The sequence below is a fragment of the Pelecanus crispus genome, chromosome 6, assembly GCF_030463565.1.
Source record: "Pelecanus crispus isolate bPelCri1 chromosome 6, bPelCri1.pri, whole genome shotgun sequence".
In the NCBI taxonomy this organism is placed as follows: domain Eukaryota; kingdom Metazoa; phylum Chordata; class Aves; order Pelecaniformes; family Pelecanidae; genus Pelecanus; species Pelecanus crispus.
The window spans coordinates 7,107,324-7,130,228 of NC_134648.1; the positions used below are offsets into that span (position 1 = coordinate 7,107,324).

Here is a 22,905-nt window from a genome sequence, read left to right on the forward strand (position 1 = left end):
TATTTCTTCATTTTCATACCATTAGTCTACATGTGGAGAATAGATTCAATTATCTTTTTGGGTGTCTACTTTTAGATTTAAGTTGTGATTGTGATAATGGATATTATCAATCTCTTCAATTAGTTTCAACAGTTCTAAAAAATATCCAAACGCACATATGGGAAGATTTACTGAAAACTAAAGTGTAATGTATCCAGTTCAAGAATGGTACATATGACAGTAAACAACATCCTTTACTTTTCTGGTTTTTGACATCATCACTTTTGACCATATTACCTGGGCACACAAAAACTCTGCAGATTCACACACAGAAGTTAAACTTGTATGGCTGAAAAGAATCTCATGGGATTTAGCATATCATAGTTTACTTATTCTACTTCATGTCACAGGCTTTCTGGTTTGCCGGGACGCCAGCAGTCCCATTGTTGTTACCCTCACCCAGACAGAATTATTTAAATTTGGTGATCGTTATACTAACATTTTTAGACAGAACATAAATTATTTTCCTGTTGATATTATTTACAGAACTATCCAAGGGGAACATGCCATTTCTAAAGGAACCAAAATTTCATCCATTGGAAATTTATTACTACAGGCCTGTCAGTCGATCTCGGTGCTGGGGAAGGTTATGGAGCAGATCATCTTAAGTGTCATCACGTGGCATGTACAGGACAACCAGACGATCAGGCCCAGTCAGCGTGGGCTTATGAAAGGCAGGTCCTGCTTGACTAACCCGATCTTCTATGACAAGGTGACCCACTTAGTGCACGAGGGAAAGCCTGTGAATGTTGTCTACCCGGACTTTAGTAAAGCCTTTGACACAGTTTCCTACGGCATTCTCCTGGAGAAACTGGCTGTTTGTGGCTTGGACGGATGTACTCTTCGCTGGGTAAAAAACAGGCTGGATGGCCGGGCCCAAAGAGTTGTGGTGAATGGAGTTCAATCCAGTCAGCGGCCGGTCACAAGTGGTGTTCCCCAGGGCTCAGTTTTGGGCCAGTTCTGTTTAATATCTTTAACCAATGGTCTGGACGAGGAGATCGAGTGCACCCTCAGTAAATTTGCAGGTGACACCAAGTTAGGTGGGAGTGTTGATCTGCTCAAGGGTAGGAAGGCTCTACAGAGGGACCTGGACAGGCTGGACCGATGGGCCAAGGCCAGTTGTATGAGGTTCAACAAGGCCAAGTGCCGGGTCCTGCACTTGGGTCACAACAACCCCATGCAATGCTACAGGCTTGGGGAAGGGTGGCTGCAAAGCTGCCTGGCCAAAAAGGACCTGGGGGTGTTGGTCGGGAGCCATCCGAACATGAGCCAGCAGTGTGCCCAGGTGGCCAAGAAGGCCAACAGCATCCTGGCCTGTATCAGGAATAGTGTGGCCAGCAGGAGCATGGAAGCGATTGTTCCCCTGTACTTGGCACTGGTGAGGCTGTACCTGGAATACTGTGTCCAGTTTTGGGCCCCTCACTACAAGAAGGACATTGAGGTGCTGGAGCGTGTTCAGAGAAGGACAACAAGGCTGGTGAAGGGTCTAGAGAACAGGCCTTATGAGGAGTGGCTCAGGGAACTGGGATTGTTTAGCCTAGAGAAGAGGAGGCTGAGAGGAGACCTTATCGCTCTCTACAACTACCTGAAAGGAGGTTGTAGTGAGGTGGGTGTTGGTCTCTTCTCCCAAGTAGTTAGCGATAGGACGAGAGGAAATGGGCTTAAGCCGCGCCAGGGGAGGTTTAGGTTGGAAATTAGGAAAATTTCTTTACAGAAAGGGTGGTCAAGCATTGGAACAGGCTGCCCAGAGAGGTGGTGGAGTCACCATCCCTGGAAGTGTTCAAAAAACAGGTAGATGTGGCACTTGGGGACATGGTTTAGTCTAGTCTGCACTTGTTTGGTTTAGAGTGGACTTGGTAGTGTAGGTTAATGGCTGGACCTGATGATCTTAAAGGTCTTTTCCAACCTAAACGATTCTATGATTCTATGACATGCTGATTGACACCAGCCAATAGCCTGCTGGTTAGGCCACCCTTGGTGGACAATTGAGGTTGGCAGTCCTTGCTCCACATCACAGTGTGAGGATTTACAAGTGCTTCCTACTACCGTAGTGAGGGTCTACATTAATACAGCAGGCTGTTGTTACTGAACAATAAAATTTGTGCGTTTCTTCATACTCAGTGCTGTATCAAGGCCTGGTCAAGCTACTCACTCAGTACAGAAACACTGACCATCGAAAGGCCAATAGAAATGTTCATTTGTATCCCATATTTGTGGGTGTAAGAGTATAACATGCACCAACAGCGACTTGCTGGGTACCGTCATGAGTTGAGCTGTCCTTAGCAACAAGATTAGTGGGATGCAGTCAGCAGTTTTGAGATTATCACACTTTGGAGCATGGACTTTTTTATTCACAACCATTTACTACATTTTAGCTTCTTAATGCAGGAAAATAGCTGTTTAAAACCTCTACCTTGTACTTTATGAATAACACCATTTTTTCATGCGTTTACAATGTCTTGCACAAAATTAGAAGCATAAATTCGCCAAATGCAAATTGAAAACAGTGAACTTTTAAAATTTCACATACCTTTATAAGCAGCAGGAATTTGAAGTACATCATAAGCACACATTTGAAGTACATCATAAGTACATCATAAGCACATATTTGTATGGACAGGTAAAATTCTGTGGTCCGCATTTCTGTTGGCTGCAGTAGACCTGAGATGGCATCCTTGTTTCTCATGGCAATGGGTTGGACTACTGCTATATTCGCAGCAGCCATGGTATATGGATATCATAGACCACTGGCATGTAACAAGTAAGGGCTGTATGCTTGGCAAGTCATGCAGCTGTATCAATCTGTCCAGCCTGACTCTTTCTACAGGAGAACCACAACTCTCCATCGTCCCATCCTTTGCACTCAGTCTCCCCACTCGCGTGGCTTTTAGGAGTGTTTAAACCAAGAGAGTGTTGTTCCAGGGACAATGGGATGGACAGATGATGTTACTTGCAGTGGAATGAAGGCAGTCCTTTAACAGCTGTCTTTGGTATTACGGTATTCTCTTAATAAAATGTGGTACACAGAAACGCTACATATCAGCTCAAGGTGTTGTAGAGGAGCAGTGGGGATTCCCAGTGAAGAAAACACTAGCCCTGTTCATAGAGGAGGTCAGACTACTGATATGGTTAAAAGAGAGAGACTGTGTTGAGAGAGTCCAGAACGTGTTGAAACAAAACCAAAATAAATGTTAGCATACAAAATTATTCAAAAATAAATACACTCCTAATAAAGCAGAGTAAGTATTCAATGTTTTCTCTATTTTCTCTCTTCCTTTACTATGAATTAATTTTTGCAGTAGGAATTCTTTGTAAATAACAGAAGGGAGGGACAACTCTGAGGGACAACTCCTGTTGCCTCAGTGCAGCAGCCTGGCAGAAGCCAGGTTGTCTTATTCCCTTTTCTTGGGGCTCAGAGCAGAGGAGATGGCACCCCGTCAGCAGGTGTAGGGGATGGGAAAGAAGGGCTCACACTACCCGGGGCAATCAACAAAATAATCGCTGGTGCTGGGAGATGGAATGGGTGAGCCCGCAGGACGGCCAGGTACGGAGGCTGGGCCTCCCGGCTAATGCCAGGTGCAGAGGCTGGGCCGGTGGTAGGGCCCTGGCCGGGCACTCCTGCGGCGCCATGTTGATGGCGTCGTGCAGGGGAGCCCTGGCACGGTGTAGTGGTGGCAGGGGAGCCATGCTGGAGGTGGATCCACTTCCATCGGTTCTTCTTGGTCTTCCGGTGGATCCACCTCCATGGGCTCCACACCATCAGCCACATGAGCGATGGCCATCGCTACCGTGTGGCTGATGGTTCCCCCCGTCTGACGCCGCCTCCTCTTCCTCCGCCCCTCCTGCAGCCGCCTCTCTGCCTTCCCACGCAAACGTGGGCAGCCGCTTGCCTTGCTGCGGTGGGACCCCTTTCTTCCAATCATTCTTGGAATCCAAGGGCCTCAAAGCTCAGCGAATGGTGGGCCAGCTGCTGGGGTCCCTGTATTTATAGGGTCTTGAACAAACAGCAGTGAGGTAGCTCATGGCACCAGGAGGCCACTGTGATGGCAATGCATGTGGCCAAATATGGCTGTTCTGGGAGCTGGGGGGCCTGTGGCCTGAGAGATGGCCTCACGTGGGAGCAGGAGGGGGGTCAGGGGGGCTGAGGGCCCCTTTCCTGGGATCTCTCCCCTGCGCCCTTCTGCTGCCCCTTGGGCACAGGGACTGCCCTCCACCTCCCCTGCGTGCCTGGGCTCCAGCCCCCTCCTCATCCCGTGCCTGGGCTCCCCTGGACGAGACGGTAGCAGCAGTGTTCCAGGAGGGTCGGGGGTCCTCGGTGACCCCCCACCAACCCGGGTCCCTGCAAGTGGGGCAGCCCCCCGTGCCCGACAGTGGCTGAGAAGGGGGTGAAGCATCCAGACATCCCGCCGGCAGGAAAGGGAGGCGCAGCCGGCCCGCGCGGGGCCTTCCAGCGCTCCATAAAAGAATTGCTGATTGCCCAGTGTTGCGTGGGCCCTTCTTCCCCGTCCCCTGGCCCTGCCCCGGGAGCGTGGGGAGGTGCCGTCTCCTCTGCACGGAGCCCCGAGGGAGAGGGGAGGAGAGGAGGGGGCCTGGCGTCCTTTGGGCCGCTGGGCAGGTTTCTCAGCACTGGGAGTAGGTTTAACCTGTGACTTTCCTAACATTTTCCAGTGTTAGGTGTGCAAGCGTATGCGCTGTGTGCACACACGTGTGCATAGGTATATAGTCCTAAAAAATTTCTATTCGTGATATCTGGGGATTACTCAGTGTTTTTTCATACTGACAGCATAAACTATGATATTAATTTGTCTTGGAGTACATTATTGCAAAATATCTCTAAAAGACTCTGTTATTTGAAACCACTTTTCAAATAATTTTGTGCCAGTGAAATCTTTATGTGAAAAAGGTTAAAAAAAAATCTCTTAAATGCTCTCCATGTAAGTGTCTCTATGTACTACAGATAGCCATTTGCTTTTCCTTTTTCCTTCAAGCTGACTTTTCAGTGGGATTGATCCATGCAGTGAGTCAGTCAGTACCTCATGATCACCAGACTGGGGCTTTTGTTTCTCCTTTTTGAAGAGTTTCACCTACTCAAGAGTAGGGGAACAGGGGGGGGAAAAAATATCTGTGGAGGATGTTTTATAGTTTGACACATATTTAGAAGTCCCTTGAAAAGTTAATACTTTTGAGGTGGTTAATTTTTGAGAGTTCCTAGTGGACACTGAACTGTTTTTGTGTTTCCCAACAATGTCTTCATCAAACTAATGACAGCCTGAAAGATCCAGTGTTTGGGAGCAGCTGTAGAAATACCCATTTTAGAATGTGTAAAAAATAGGATGGGCAGAAACCAAAAGGGACAATTTAAATGTTACATCTTTTTATCATTTTTATGCTTTGGTTCTATAAATTTCATGACCTGTTAAGGATTTAGAGATGGTGTGGTTGCATACCAGAACAAATCAGGAAAAGAAATCTCTGTAATTGCTACTGTTTAAAAGAATTGTCTGTTATTTCTGGATGAGGGAACCTGGAATGCAGGAAAGTTACTGTATCAGAAAGTATCTATGGTGTGACAAAAATGAAATATTTAATTTTGGAAACTGGAAAATAAGGTTAGGTCTTTGATTACTTTTAGGAAATGCATAGAAGGTTGATTTAAATGACTGACTTAGAAAACATGTAAGGGAAAAGAGGAGTATTCTCCAGTACCACATGTATTTACACAATTAGTTTTTTGACCCCTAATATCTTTTTTCTTTCTCCCACTTTCATTATTGTTCATCAGTTTCTGCAATGAAATAAAAAGAAGACAAATCTTTGTTACTGTACAATCCCAGTTCAGTTCTAGAGAAGATCAGGCCTAAGAACATGATTCCAGTTCTCTGCTACTAGTGACTTTAACTAATTAAATTGTACATAATCTCTTTTTAGTTTAGGTCTGACTTTTTTTTTCCTCTAGATATTGGTGGTGTAGCTGCTCAAGTAGTTACATATAACCTCAGTGTAAACATTTGCCCCTACTCCAATTTTGTTTATTGTCCTCCTTGGAAGTTAGGTTTGAGTTTTATGAAACCACAATTTATGAAAACTCCTTTTTCTTTTTTTATTGCTCTAATCTTTCAAAATAATTTAAACTTAATGCAGTCTTCACAAAGGAAGCGGTTGTTTGCCAATGGCTTTGTTTCAACAGTCAGATTACACCGTGTTTTCCAATTATCAAAATATTAAGAAGCATATAGAGGGCAATAAAGTCTATAAAAACATTTTACCTGCCTTTCATTTAAATATACATACATATAAGTTTTGCTTTCAAATCTATTTTCCTAAGTGTTCAGTTTCTTCTTCACACTTTTTTTATATTCAATGAGTTTCCACATCCTATCCTTTTTCCTTTCACCTTTGTAAATTACAACCTGTGTATTTGGAATCTGTCTCAGTTCCTTAGACTTACAGGGTATAAGGGGCTTGCACGTGTTTGCATGTCAGTGAGTGTGTAATCAACTTTTGTTAGTAATTACAAATGATATTCAGGTAGTTCACCTTTATTTTGCACTCCAAACCTGTCTTTCTTTTGGTAGATGCTTACAGGAAAAATGGTATTGGACAGATGCAAGGGAGATTTTTGCAAAGATATTGCAGATAACTTGATTGAAAATGGAAGTTAACAACCTTTCAGACTTTGCTGATCTTCTCAGCACCACCTACGGCCTGAATCCAGCTGAGTTCCTGCCCCAGTTTCCATTCCTCTGAGCAGACATACTCAGACCAACCCCAGCCCTGCAAGTGGGCAAGCCCATGCCTATTTTACTGCTGGAGCCTGGTGCTGTCAGCATGCTTACACAGCCCCCCAGCTGAATGTAACTCACACCAACCACAGCTCCTCAGGAAACTTTTAAAATGCATTTAGCATGTATGCACCAGCTTCAGCAAAGCAGCTGGGTAGGTCACGGGCCAGAAAAAGAAAAATGTAGAAGCTGTCATAGCTGTCTGTGATAGCAGGGGGACAACACTGTGATCTTAAAAGATTCATTGAGTGCTGTGCCTCAGAGCATATAGCGGTGTGTAAACTGTCCCAAATTCCAGGTGTCTCCTATCTAGCAGATGTTTCCTATTTCTTTTACCAAAGCAGTTCTAGGAGGCACTGGTTTGTATAAATTATTAAGTATTTATCATAGCAGCAATTTTCACCCAGCTGAAATCACATGCCATCAAATACCTTCTCCTGTGGTCAAATAAATATTTAGTTGGTGTGAAATGGGCTTAGGGAGAGCAGAGATTTGAATTATTGTTATACTTTCTAGAAGAACATTTATCATCAGTCTCATGGCTGTTTGGTGCTGGTAGATGCAGCTCCATTAATAACCAGGGAAAAGGGGAGGAAAACCTAGGACTGAATGCCCAGCTGTGGGTAGGGCACAGACAGATGGGTCCAAGGCAAGAGAGGCATAGAAATGAAACATTTGAGTTTCTCTGAAAATTATAATATCCTTAACATCTTGTCTCTCCCTCACCCCACTGCTTGTTAACATAGGAATAACCTTAGCACTATTGATCCCTAGAGGACAGAACTCATGGGTCATGACAGTGTTTTTTAAGTTGATCCTTGCAATTACTGGTAACTGGATTATTTTCATCACTCTTGGTTGTGATTTCTGGTTTCAGCAGCTAGTTTCAAAAGAAAAAAAAAAAGCTGAGGTGTTCACCTATGGGTGTCTCTTTCAAAATACAAAGTTGTAGTTGAAAGCCAAGAATGCGTAACAGTGAATGGTTCAGTATTTTTTTAAATGAGGCCAGATAAGGCAACAGAAGCAGGGCTCCCTTGTGGAAGGTAGAGTAGTTCCTACAAGCCCCTGCCTTCTGCAAGCAATGGTCTACTTCCAGCCCACCTAGCAATGGGAAATCCACATCCGTCTTAGTGTCATGCTACCTCTGTGGCATCCGTGCAGTCCTCTCCTTCCAGGCGTGTAAGGGAGGCTACACCAATTTACTTCATGGGCTGCTTCAAGTCCTGTGTCTTACCTCTTGTTGAGAATAAAGGCATCTCAGTGCATGAAATGCTCTAGGTGCTAGGTTGAGAAAGCTGCATGAGCACAGAGGCAGCATGAGCTATCCCACTGCAAAGGAGGAAGAGCAATAGCTGTCAGCTGTTCTCTGAACAGGCTAATTTTTTTAATTTTTATCACTCATGCTTGAGTCTGTTTACACAGAAAGGAGAACCCCATGGCACAAATAACTCAGACAAATAATTAACTTATTTATCTGAAATAAATCTAAGCCTCTCCGGGAAGTTGCAGCATGCTTCCTCTTCCTGATGCCTCTCCTGAAATCTGCATCCCAGAGAAAAGCAGTGGCATAAAAATGACAAGTGCCTCATATTCAAACAAACAGCTGTTTCAGGGACATATCAGTGAGCATTTTCCTCCCACCATAGTTGAGCATTATTTTGCACATTTTTTTTCTCCAGTACTGACAGAAGGACAGAAATGAAAGCCAGAAAAAAGTTCAACTGTTCAACTGTCCAAGCTCACTTTCCTCGTTTACCTCCTGTTCTCATCTGCTGCTTTTTTCTGTGAACACGGGCTCCTTTTCACAGCATAAACTGTTTCCCCGTTGCGACTCCTTTCCTGCAGAACAATTCATCAACACCAAGATTAACTGATTTATGTTATTACCATTTTTCCTGCCACATGTCACCAGGGTGGTCTTTGCTTTTAAGTCCAGGGAAGAGGTCCAGATACACCGTGTTTGTAGCAATAGGGATTGTCTTTATTTGTGTACATTCCTAACAGATAGACAGTTTACAGAGAGTATGCTGTGATTTTTCTTTGGGGGAGAAGGAAAAAAAAAAAAAAAAAAAGAAAAGAAAAGATGCCAGAGCCATCATTTTTGAAGGAACAGTGAAAAACTTTAACTTGGTTTAACCATTCTTGACAATGCTACCTGTGAAGTTAGATTAGTTCTCTTAGGCTTATTCAGGTTTTGCAACATTTTTTTCAGAACATTAATACATCTATATATTGGGTTTTATGCATATTTTCTTTTTTTTGCTCTTTGTTCTTTTTTTGTTTTGTTCTTTTTTTTCCATTTAATTCTTCCATAAGCCATCAGCAAATAGGAAATGGATTTATAATCTTTCTTTTCTCTAAATTTTACTTTTACCTGATTTCTCATACAATGTACTTCTGTCTCTTGTGGAGGGTGGTTACCTTGCAACCTCCTAAACTTAAAGCATCAGCAGATCTTTAATGAGGCGTATTTCCTCTGCTCCTCACCCTCTCTACTACAGGTACATGATTTGCTCTTGCTGTTGCTTATCATGCTAGTGTTATTATATTGTTATGTACTACTGTTGTTATATTGTTACTATCACTGGTATAAATTTGCCCTTGTAAAAAGGGAATCTCTTTTTTGCAATACCCAGAATTGAGTTAAATTCTAACATGTCAAGAAATTCTACATTATTATTTTCTTGGAGACTGAATGACTGTAAAGCAGATGTCCTCAGAATAAATAAATACCTGCTCACCATTACTATTTTTTTTGTAATGAATATTTCTTTTCAGACTAGTTTTCTTTTGCTGCTACTTTTGATTTACTTTTACTTTTCATTTTTATTTATTTTAGTTTTATCTTACTTGAGGAGACTAGGCTTAAATGTAAAATGTTTGGTACTACAGTACTATAATCTCTAAAATATTCCATGTTTCACTGGACATTGAACAATTTTATTTACTTTAATCCTAAATAAATCTGTTTAGGTATATCAAGCCTCTATCAGTTTAATAATTAAGTCCTATTCAGCGGAAAATAACCTGGCGCTATTTACATTGGCCAGTGGATGTCACTGTTACAATGCAAATATAACTAAAAATAGCCATGGATAACTTTGAATAGTGATATCAATGAATTAAAAAAAAAAAAGGCTTATTTTTCTTAATAAGCCGTTATTGCTGTGATTCATTAAACTTGGGGATGAGAAAAAAATACAGGCAATTAACCTATTCCAACTATTGGTCGGGATGGGATTATTTACTCTGCCTGGTGTGCAGACCTTTGGTGCACAGCGCTGAATCAGCCGCATCCTGCTGCTCTGGGCTGTTAGACATAGGGTGGAAGCAGGCTGTGGCTGAGGGAGCAGCTCTGGCAACCTCTTCTTGTGGCTCCATCATCGTGATGTGACTGGAAGCAGTTGTCATATACACTGAGTCATGCCATGGGAACCATCTTTCATTCAGAAGCTACATTTACATTTGAAAAATATGGCAGTAACAACATGGGGTGCCAGGCTCGCATATTTTCTTGACATCTTTTTTGCTGTCTTTTGCCAAGCAACTACTAATCACAAAATTCATGGTTTTCATTGTTCATTGCCATTGCAACATCAGTCAGTATAAACAGAACGATTGCTTGGAGCGATGACAAATATCTCATACACACACACAAATTTTATATATATACACACACACGTATGTATATATATAAAAAAAAGTATGTTTTTGTCTCAACTACCACTACATGACTCAAAAAGTGTTATGCTTGGAGATGGAGAACTGGCAAAGAGTGGTCAGAAAAAAATGCACAATTTTCAGGGGGCTCTAAAGATTATTTTTCACTCTTCTCCTTTCCCTACCTCCACCTGCCTTTCCCAGAACAACCTTCACCCCCTACGCGGTCCCCCGCAGCACTCCATAGCACAGCGTGCTAAAGCCTGCTGTGTTAGCGTGATTCTTTTCCTGGAAAAAGTAGTGAGAAATATGCATATGTATATTTGTATGTATATATTTGTGTAAATACATGTATACATAAAGGTACAGACACACAGAGTTCAACGTGCTGACAGTGTGCAGAGGCAGCCTGAGCTATCCAAGCCAAGCTGATGGTTCTCAAACCCCCATGGATTCCTCTAGGCTGTTACTGCCTGGGGGTTTTGCAGCCATAAAGTTTCTCAGGTAACATTCTCACCTGGTGTTGGATTGAGCTTTGTTTGACTCGTAAGACAGTTAACAGCAAAAACATATTAAAACATGGGGCTTTTCATTTGGATAATATTTGTTGAAAGCTAAAACTGCTAATAACATGCCCTATCTCCCTTTAAAAGTTCAATTTGCAGAGATCATGCTTCCTCTCCATAAGCACCTTACCATTCGTCTTCTTAGGTTCCAGAATGTCTTCCTTCGGTCACACCAGTTTAAGTGCCTTAATTGAGCTAGAAACTTAGGTGTTGCCAGTAATCTGGCAAAACATTTTCCTGAAGTAGTTAAAAATATGACTCTGCTTCTCTGAAGCTTAAAATAGATGGTAGAATGGCTGAAGCCTACCTACCCACTGGCTTTTCCCACGCGCATGCGGGCTCGGGAGAAGTGGTACATTTGCCGGGTTACTCTCTTTTCTCCTACACGTGCTGTATTGGGGACCTATCCTTGAGTATTCTGCTGTACTGTTTTGGGGAACTGAAGGATCTGGTTCAAGTGACGCAGCGTATGCTTGCAACCATGCAACTTAGACAATCTTACTGGAATATGATTTCTTTACACTTCTAAAGGAATAAAGGAGAGAAGAATGCTTCAATAATGATTTTAAATAAATGTTTTGCCACTGTTCTTAAACCTCTGATTGCACATCATACAGCTATCAAGCACTTCTGCAGCACTGACAGTACGTGCTTTTGAGATAAGCAGCAAAACAAGAAGCATGTGACTGAGGTGAACTGGTATTTTCATCTTGAGAAACTGCAGTCCTTGGATTTGGACAACATACAAAAGTACTATATATCTCTTGTTTTCAGTTTGTAGAGGGAAATGGTATCTATTTGATTTCAAGTGTAAAGCTTTTGTATATATTTTAAAAAGAAGAAGTTAAAATGAGTATGTGAAAACAATTTGCAGATTTTGCCTTGGGTGCATAGAGACTGACAAATATTTTTCTGCTCTTGACAGCTTACTTCATCTGTATAGCTCTAAATAATGCTGAAATAAGATACAGTACAGTCAGTCAGTTCACGTTACTTCTGCAGCAGTACGAGTCAGGAACAACATTCACTTAAAGAGCAGTACAAATCGTTGAACACCACTGAACAGGCTATTGAGACATACCACTTCAGAGCATGTGAAATCAAAACACTATATGCAAACAAGTAGGTACGTACTGATTTCTATTTTCTTTTTGTGACGATCATGGAAATAGAACTGATTACTAATGTCTCTTCATCTGCTACCAAATATATGTTTTTCAGTAAATAAAACGCATGCAAATAAGTTGACAGATCAAAAACTGCTACTGTCTTACAGATGAGCATTTTTAAAAAGTTTTTAATTTACAAGAATACATTTTCAGAGTAACTAGCGTGGCTAACTTACCTAAAACAATGAAGCATTGTGTAATTAATCAGTAGAATTCCATATTAACACCATAATCATGAATACTTACATTACAAAAACATTGCTGTTTCTAAAGATTTTGAATGGCTACAAACCTACCTAATACAAACAGAAAAAGTAGACTTGGAAAGCTGTGTCTGTGCATACACTATTATTGCCTGAATTTACAGCTATCTTATTAAGTAAAATAAATGCAATTCTATAGTGTGCAATTCCATTTCGACTGAAGATAATCAGCCTTTTTTCAGGTTGTTTAGAATCAGATATTGAATAGCTAGTAAATTCATTTCACGTGAAAGCCTTTTAAAAATGGATTTGGAAATAGAGCCCTACCAACTTTAAGGTAAATAACCTGTTATACTTAAATTGAAGATATTATACACAGCGCTTCTAGCTTTCTGTTAATTCAGGCCTGCAAGGTAGCATAAATGATGTAGCCAGTAGGATGAAGCAAGATGGAAAACTTGGCCTGAATTTAAACAGATGATAGATTCGGTTACTCAGTAGCGCTATTTATGTATGTCATTCTAATACATTTGTGTTAATTGAAATGTTCCTAATGACATAAAGACAAAAGCCTTATGAACTTTCATCTTAATCTTGAACTCCAAACCTTTTAGACACTCTTACACCTCTCCATCAGCCAATTCCACCCCAAAACCTAGCAACTATAGAACAATATAGTAACAGATTTCCCAAGAAAGTTCAGAAAGCGGGTTTGGGAAAAAGCATCCATTATCGCTGTTTCTCTGTTGAAGTCAGACGGAATGTCCCTCTTCCCCTGGGTGGGCGCTGGCAGCAAGCTGGTCCCCTTACGAGCCTCCGGGAGCCTGCAGGAATGCCCTTCCCACTTACGTCCTATATAAAGTCTATAGACTATATCGCGAGAGAGACACAGGTAGTACCTGTATGTATTCCTTTGTGTTCTCACCCCACAGTGAAATGAGAGTATGTTGTGCTTCTTGCATGGATGCCTCACAGGGAAAAAGTGAGAGGAAGTGAGGCAGAACAAACTATTTGCTTGCTATTTGCTTTGTCTAAAGAAAATCATGTTAAAAATGCTCTATGCCCTTCCATCTAATGTAAAAGCCAAAAGAAAAATGCCATTTTTCTCACAGGAAAAAAAATTATTATATCCTTTGCACTGATATTTGTGCACTTTCACAACTTCTCCATTTTCCATTTAAAAGAAGAGGAAGAAAGAGAAAGTTAAACTAGTAATGACCTCTTCAGAGAAGAAAACCTTCATTTCACTGTAGTATCTTAGAAAATTATACGTAAAGGGATATGAAGCTGACTGCATTTTTGTATTGTTTCTGTGGCCACACACACCTCATTTTTTCAATATATGGTATCTTTCAAATGCAAAAGATTCAGGATAAGACAACTGGAGAAATACAACACTGCCTGAAACTGTAAAGAAGAATTTAAACGGGGAATGGGGGAGGAAGAGGAACAATAAAAAGAAATCTGTTTTTTTGGTTAACTCTGATTTACATTCTGGTTTTGCAGGTGTGCCTGGTGAGTAGTCCACAAGCCCCAGCATTCATACTTTTGTTTATTATTCTTTAACAGTACATACGTGTTCCAAGAGACTGTTCTTTTTACAGCATTTGGCATGTAATTACTATTTGTCCAGCGTACAAGTAATGTACAAATATCCTGTCTGCAGTGAGTTCACTTGGCTAATGGAAGAGGTGTAGAAATAAATATATCTTCTGAGGGTAAGCCATGTTTTTCCAGACTAATAGACTATCTGTGTGTGCACAGGAACAAAGTGTAATCTGGACATCCTTTAAATAAATCCTTGAGAATGTTCACAGCTGATTTGACTCAAGTCCTTTTAGCTCATATGGAGCTAATTAAGTGCCATTAAATTAGTGTGGTGTTTGCAGACAAGGAAAGCACTCCTCTCCTATCATCCACTTCCTGAGGTACAATTTTTCTTCAGGTATCATGCACTACTGCATTACTTTGACTTTCTGGGTTGCAAATTCAACAAGACGGTATTTAAATTCTGAAACGTTTTTTCTTCATGACTCTTTAAAACAGAAATACGTAAGCTTTTTTTATTATTTGAAAGTTTCAGAGATGCTGATAAATCATGACCAAATTAAAAGCAATTTGTGATCACAAATATATTACGTTTGAAAATCTCACCGCACTTTTCCATCAGTCTTACGTATTTTGAAAATCTACATAAAATAGTTATGGAACAAAGTGCTGTACTTTTGCCTTGTAATAAAAAGAAAAAAAGCCTTTTTTTTTCTTTTTTAAGCCCACCTTATTGCACTTGAATGTGATGTTAAGGACACTCAGAGAGATCAATTTTATAAAAAAGCATCTGCAACATTACTATTGCTTATCTTCTTGTTTTGTAACAGTATAGCTCTTCCCAGGCCAGAATATAGGATCGCTAGGCCAGATGGCACCATGCTAATTTCTCTGCAAAACATCGTCTATAGCATTAATGCTGGGCGGCATGAGTCTTGTGGGAGTTCACCTGGTAGAGCCAAGCAGGCGAGATCTGTGGTGGTGGAATGCAGAAGTCTGTGGGATGGGATAACCCACCTCAGTATGCTTCTTCCAAAATGATGGGGAGGTGATTGATGCATGGTAAATATGTGTGTGGGCTTGCAGCTCACACATTTGGCATCGATCCGCTCTCAGATGCTGCTGTCAGAGAAAATACATGCCATACTTTAGCGGAGAGCTGGAATGAGGACGTAGTACCCGGCATGGGGCTGCGCGGCCATGAAGGAGCCTGGTCATGCAGCAGGACATAAGGCCAAAGCTGCACGTGAGCGTGATACTGAAGAGAGAAATTTCTGTGGAGATGCTAACCGAAACACCCTGTTGTGATTTCATTGATGATGCTGCAATGAAGAAATAGGCATCTTTGAAGAAATTCTCAGTAGTTGCTTTCGCTTTGGAAGATGGCAGGTTGGCCGACAAGGAATTCAGGCATGCTGTCAGATAAATTTAAAAGTAAAATTGCTATATCTGAACTTCAGTGTTTTACACAAGTTGGAAAGGAAAAGGCTGATATTGCTGTGCCGTGACATTACAGTACTGTGCCAGCTGCTGCCAAGAGGATATCCTAATGCGTTCGTTGAACTATTTTGTTTGTATTAGTGTAATCCTAGGACTTTCATCTGCGGACTTGGACTTTGCTGTTCTGAGTTCTGTAAAAAAATGTATAGCAGGAAAGACTGTCTTTCCTGAACGAACCGTATCAATTAATTTTACTACTCTCTCATGTACAGGTAACATGTCAAGCTCACGTACTGTTGCCATACTGTTTGCATCTTGATATGAGTGGAAATAGCCAAATGACATGCAGGTAGAGGTTTTACATAGTAAGTGGCTGGCCACGCTCATAAACCATGTTCATTCCTCCCCCATTTCGCCTTTTCTTGCTGCTCCTTTTAACAGTTTGTAAGGTGCCTTTTCTTGGCTTTGTTGGGGGTTGGAGAGATCGGTTGAAAAATTGTAGTTGGGCAACAGAGCAGGTATGTGGCCGAAGAAATCCAAATAGTAAGAACTAACAGGTTCTAAACAGAATTAGCTTGGAGGTGATGAAAGACTTGGCTGTCAGAAACGCACTAAGCAGTAATAGAGGGTTAATCTCTAAACCAAGGAGCTGATAGTAAATCTGGGAACAAATACCTAAATGATTTTTTTTTTTTTTTTTTACTGTAAATTTAGACTATACAGCTAAGGACTATGTTAACCTCTTTTTTCTAAAAGTTTCTACTACTGTCACTCTTCAGGCTCCTGCGCAGAGAACACGGTACTAAAGAAAAGATGCACACATTTGCAGAATAGATCTATACAGTGGAAACAAATTAAACAAATTAAATGACAGATAACTTCATCATTGATAGTGATTTTTTTTCTTTTTTTAGTCTATCTGGTTATTTTCTTCTTTATTTGACAAATTAGGCTGCTAATCAGAAATAGAATTATATTGCAGCAGTTTGGCAGCTGCTAATGCAGAGCTGGATAACAATAATTTTTCTTGCTGTTTGCTTCAGATAAAATGTGAAATAAGAAAACTGAGATGTATAATAGAAAAGAAAAATATGACTGTGCAGAAGGTTGCCCACCTGGGAAGTTTGGATAGGCACGTGTACTGGATGCTGCTACTATAATTCTGTTTTTTCCCTCTTCACCTGTTTCTGGACATTGGTGCTTTCTTTATAATCTCTTTGCATTATCATAGAAGGGTTTTTTAGCAAACTGACATTTCCCTGTCTTTTCACTTTTGTTCCAAGGATTCCAGTGTATACCAGGCACAAGAATACTGAACGCCTTTGAATTCTAGTTTGGCATTTTGACCCAAATACTTTAGAACAGAATTGAGCTTCTTTGCTGAGGGAACTTAGATTTTCCTAAACACATGAACTGTAAGTTTCTTTCTGTTTCTCATGTTAACTGGATAAGTTACAGCCAAAACTGGAAAAGTAACTTTATTCAGGGAAATTACTAGGATGTAAACATGAATCTATAAAACACAAGCTTAAAACTAAGCATGCAATTACTGAGCTACAGAATCAAGGCCCAAACACTTTATATTATTCAGAAAACACAGTCAAATCAATGGATAAGACAAAATTCTGTCTAGCCAGAGAGAAAAGGTCTCTTTAATTACAATAAAAATTAAATATTAAAATATGTAAATCAGTGAGATTTCAAGGGTTAGTGTCTTAGCAACACAAAGTAAAATCTTTATAGAAATGTTCAATTTTTCAATTCATCTACTACACACTTGAGCATGCTCCATAATCTGCCTTCTAGACCTTCTCCATAGTGACTGACAGCTTTATCAGAGCTAATGAAGGACCTTCTCATCATGCTAGTGTCTATGGCAAGATTCCCATTGTTTTCAGTAAGATCAGAACATTTGCAAACAATTTTACTGCAAATATTGAACAAGATGAATTTTGCATTGTAGAGCTTTAAATAGTACAGAACTGTCCTTCTTGAAAGAGATGGACTCAACAATTCTGTAAGCATTAAGTTTTCATACTATTTAAATGTATTACATAAAAAGTGATAGTAAATCAATAATTTTGGGTGCTGCTGTAAACATTTAGTGCCTTCACTCAGACAACATTTTAGACTAAGGAATCACCCTGATCTCAAAAACCTTCTTGCAAATTGTTTAGAAATTGTACTTTGCAAGAATTTTAGAAATTGGTATGTTTGAGAAAGGACATTTCATTTTGAATTTATATTATAGGCCATTTAATATCACCTTGCTATTTTGCGCTTTGACAAGCTGCATAAGCATCTATTCAACAAAGTCCTTCATTACAGATATGAAAAAATAATGTAACTTTATAGTTTGTTTTAATAACAATTCAAAATTATGTGTCTGCCTCCTGGTTTGTTAGTCTGGTTCCAACTCCCTTGCATTTGCTTTTTACTACAACCTCTGTTATAACCATTGAAGGTCATCTAATCCAACCTCCCATTCTGAAGCTTTACCATTGCCGTCACCAAACTGGGTCAGACATAGCTTGGTTAAGGCAAATTTTGAAAACCTTCAAGGATAGGTATTTCACTACTGTGTGGGTAACCTGTTCTGACAGTGCATTACCAATGCTGTAAAAACTTACTCCTAGGGTTCAGTCTGAACCTCACATGCCATAATGTGTGGCTGTTGCCACTAATCAGACCATTTAGCACTAAAAAGTTTGGTACTGTCATCTTTGTAAGTGACTTTCAAGTAGTTGTAGGCTGCTGGAACTCCTTAGTTTATTTTTCAGATTAAATAAAACCAGTTTCTTCAACTTCTCACAGTTTATATGTTGTAGACCCCTGACCATCTTGGGTAGCCCTTTTATGGACCTTCTCCAGTTCTCCAACACCTTTCCTGAACTGAGAGGATGTGAAGTGGGAAAGCTAAACACAAAATTGCAGGTGCAGCTACAGTCATGCCAAGTAAAGGGGATTAATAACCCTTTGATCTGCTGGCTACATTTCTCCTAAGGTTTGCCTTATTTGTGATGCAAGTTGGCTGGTATTCAAGCTGTTGTTTCCCATAACCTTCAGGTCCTTCCTGTCAGAGCTGCTGCTCAGCCTGAACTGATGTATGGGGTTTTGCCAGGTGCACAATTATCCACTCGCTGAACCTCAGGAGTTTCTTTTGGAGTAAGTTTAGTTTTCTTTCTGGGCAATAGTTAACAGCTGGCTATTATTAACTTTTGAGATGGCTTTATTTCTTAAGGAAATAATTGGCATATGCCACTTACCACAGGCTAATTAGGTTTTAATTTAAGGTTCTATTTCCTGTGACTTTCTGAAAAGCACTATGGAAGTACAAAATTTAATTAAAAATGTGTCTGTCTCATAGTCTATATTTCTAGCAAAACAACATCCTAATAGAAAGTAAATCTGGAGGCTCAGTCCTCCTGTTCTTATCAGGCAAAATTATTACAGATCCCAAGTAATACAGATATGCATAGAGCTACACATATGATGATGAAGCGAGACAAAAATAGCAAATCTTAACTTTCTAATCTCTCCTGACAAAGACTCTATCTCATGAAAAAGGTATGTCTATCTATAAAACAGAGTTAATCTTAATGTCAAAACCAAATACTTCAAACCCGAGCAAAAACTCAGTCAGATGTGCGGGTACATGTGGTGGGTTGACCCTGGCTGGATGCCAAGTGCCCACCAAAGCTGCTCTATCGCTCCCCTCCTCAGCTGGACAGGGGAGAGAAAATATAACAAAAAAACTCATGGGTCAAGATAAGGATGGGGAGAGATCACTCAGCAATTACCATCACAGGCAAAACAGGCTCAACTTGGGGAAAATCAGTTTAATTTACTACCAATCAAAACTGAGTAGGAGAGAGGAGTGAGAACATGTGGAGGGTAATGAGAAATAAACCCAAATCTCGAAACACCTTCCCCCCACCCCTCCCTTCTTCCCGGGCTCAACTTCACTCCCGATTTTCTCCCCCTGCTCCCCCGAGCAGCGCAGGGGGACGGGGCATGGGGGTCGGGGTCAGCTCATCCCACGCTGTCTCTGCCGCTCCTTCCTCCTCAGGGCAGGACTCCTCACCCTCTGCCCCTGCTCCAGCGTGGGGTCCCTCCCACGGCAGACAGTCCTCCAGGCACTGCTCCAGCGTGGCTCCTTCCCACGGGCTGCAGCTCTTCCCCAACTGCTCCAGCGTGGGTCCCCTCCACGGGGTGCAGCCCTTCAGGAGCAGCCTGCTCCAGCGTGGGTCCCCCGCGGGGTCACAGCTCCTGCCAGCAAACCTGCTCCAGCCTGGGCTCCTCTCTCCCCACGGCTCCACAGGCCCTGCCAGGAGCCTGCTCCAGCGCGGGCTTCCCCCGGGCTCCCAGCCTCCTTGGGGCACATCCCCCTGCTCCGGCGTGGGCTCCTCCCCGGGGGCAGGGGGATCTCTGCTCCCCCGGGGGCCTGCATGGCTGCAGGGGCACAGCTGCCTCAGCAGGGGCTGCACCAGGGGCTGCAGGGGAATCTCTGCTCCGTGCCTGGAGCCCCTCCTGCCCTCCTCCTGCACGGACCTGGGCGGCTGCAGAGCCCTTCCTCTCGCATCTTCTCACTCCTCTCTCCGGCTGCACTTTGGGGCCCTGCTTGTTTCTGTTTCCCCTTCTTCAATCTGCTAGCCCAGAGGCGCTGCCACCGTCGCTGCTGGGCTCGGCCTTGGCCAGCGCCGGGTCCATCTTGGAGCCGGCTGGCACTGGCTCTGTGGGACACGGGGGAAGCTGCCAGCAGCCACCCCTGTAGCCTCCCTGCCCCCCCCCCCCCCCCAAAAAAAAACCTTGCCATGCAAACCCAAGACAGTACATCAGCCTTAAGCTTTTGAGTCACAATTTTGGTTCTGTTGACTTGCAGAGGTATAAGGTTTAAGTCTAGTTCTGTTTGATCCTGATCTCTTCACTAAGTCCAGAGTTTTGACCTATTTTAGAAAAGGTTTATAAAATGTTACAAAGAGATAATGTGAGACTTTGCTTGATATAACTAATGATTTCAAAAGATAAAGTATTCATTAGCCATTGAGTGTGAGGTTAGATTTTTGTTTTAACAAGCTTCAGAGCCAATGTAGCTTGTGCATATGAAGCTTAAGAATGTATGCATTTCCTACGTATCTTAGCCATCAATTCGTAATTGTTCTGTTGTCTGCACTCTAAAAATACTGTTAAACTGGACCAATCTCTCTTTATTTACCAAAGCATTTTCTTTCCGGATTCTCATATTATTTTACAATTATCAAGCTTAGTCAGTTGGCAGTGTGAAGGATTTATTTTAAAATACCTTTGTAGAGATTTTTTTTTTCTTCTATTTGCAGACCTTACCCCCAGCTGTCGTATCTGTAGTTTCATGCATATGTGCTATCTACTGCTAAAAATAGAGCTGTATTATTAAGAAACAAGTAGAAAAATAACTCATTTCTGTCCCCAGAATTTAATTCTTCTGCTGGGTTTCTGGGCGCTATCTTAGCCTGCCTTTCTCTCCCCATTGTTCTGTGCACTAATAGGGTCGGATAAATCCATTTGAATTTAGGAGTTCTGTAACTCTCCATGGAGGACTGTGGACCAGAAATTAGGTGGATGGCCCTGAGTACCAGGCAGCCGACAGCCTCTTTTCCAAGAGTGTGTGAGAGAACCTCTTTAGGCTGTAATTTTACTAATCAACACCTTTTCTTCCCCTCTGCATTTTGTAGTTTATTATCATCAGAGAGTAGTTAGTGGTCCTCTTTTGTTTTCCTCTAGTAAGAAAGGGAGCAGCAGCATGCTACTCTTCTACCTCACCTGCAAGTCAAAGGTGCCCGCCAAGGTCTCTTGGAGAAATAGGTCTGGCCTAGAACTTTATAAAGGTTTAGACCATTACAGTGAAAGAACTACACTTCCTGTTTGCAGACTGCATATGACTAACGGCTAGGTTTATAGTGTGTATTATACTTACTTTTTTCCCCTGGTGACTCTCAGCTGCTGGGTATAGATTTGGTTTCAATCCCTACTTATCCATTCTAATGTCTACATTAAAGCTTGCAAGAAACCAGAAGGACTTGATTCTACCTCCTCTTTTGGCTTGCTCCTGGTTTTCCAGCATTTGTTGATCAACAAGAGGCAGCCTGGCTGGTCTCCACTTGCCTTATTCTGCCATGCAACATCTGTTGTGCTGTCTCTCAGCAGGAAAGAGCTGTTCCCAGCAGTTTTCCTGAAAATGCAGGAGTGTGGAGGAATGCATCTATTACTTTCAGTGTGTAGAAAGCCACCGGAGACTGACAAATGAGTAGGATAATGCCTTCACAGCACCATAGCTTCTGCATCTTTTCCTGAACTAACTTACAAACAGCCTTCTGCCAGTGTTCCAAACAAAACCACAATTTGCTCAGCTACCCTGAGGAGGTAAGGTTATTTTTTTCCCTTATGGTAACAGTTGGATGTGTCAGCTGCGTGTTACATAAGAGCAATGTCTGGTATACTCTAGAAAACTAAAGTGCTGGAGAATACCTCTCCGGTTAGGATGCAATTTTTATTTTATCTATCTACCTATATGAGCCCTTGTACGGATGTATTGCTTTATATATGGCTGTTCAGTATGTTTTCATAGTGGAAAAACATCCTTATACTAAAGAAGAAGCATGTATCCATCGTGGTTGTTTAACTAAACTGATATAGACACAGTAGTACGACTTTATAGTACAGACCGGCCTGTAGTAAGGGGTGGCAGTTGTGTAATTTTTTAAGCAGATGGTACACTACAAACCCCAGTCAACTATGGGGAAGTTCGGGCTTTGCTTTACTGTCGGAGGAAATCTCTGGCACATCTTCCAGCACACAAATGGAGCCACAAACTTTGAAGGAATGATACCGATTTTGCCGCTAGCTGCACAGGTTACAGCAGGTGGTTTAATTAACCTCTGTCGAGTAAGTAACGTGTGTATCCCTAATGGAGAAGAGGAGATACCTACTGCTAGACGCAGGCTGGAATATTGGACTGACTGAATTTAGGAGGATCAGAAAAACAGATTATTGTGGTAGAAAAATTAAAACCAAAACATTCTACAGTAGTTGAATGATACTATCATGAAACTTAATCAGAATCCAGAGAGAATAACATGAGCGGAGGGAGACAGGGAAAGAAATTAAAGCCTTATAAATTTGAATCTTTTATCATCGATGATCTTTCAAGGTCCCTTCCAACCCAAAGCATTCTATGATTCTGTGATCATCTGGAATGAGCCTCTTGGCATACGCTGTGGAGAAAAGGGAAATTATAACACAAATAGCATAGAAATGGGCCACGTCAGGCCTCGAATGTGCATTTTAGTGTCTTTTTGTAAAAAGCTATCTCCAGTAAGATTAAGACTGTAAGTTTTATAACATATATGGAAGAAAAAAGCTGGTGACGCAACACAGGTTTATGGTGCGAGGACAGGGACGGAGAGGCTGAAACACAAACTTAATTTGCGAAGCCTAGATGTAAATGCATCTGTTGCCAGGT

The 22,905-nt window shown here is 41.6% G+C and overlaps 1 protein-coding gene across 1 annotated transcript in view; it reads left to right on the plus strand.

Annotated features, from left to right (window-relative positions):
* Window positions 1–22,905, plus strand: part of ANO3 (anoctamin 3) — a 211,199-nt gene that overhangs the window by 50,323 nt on the left and 137,971 nt on the right. The gene's annotated exons all lie outside the window — the stretch shown is intronic.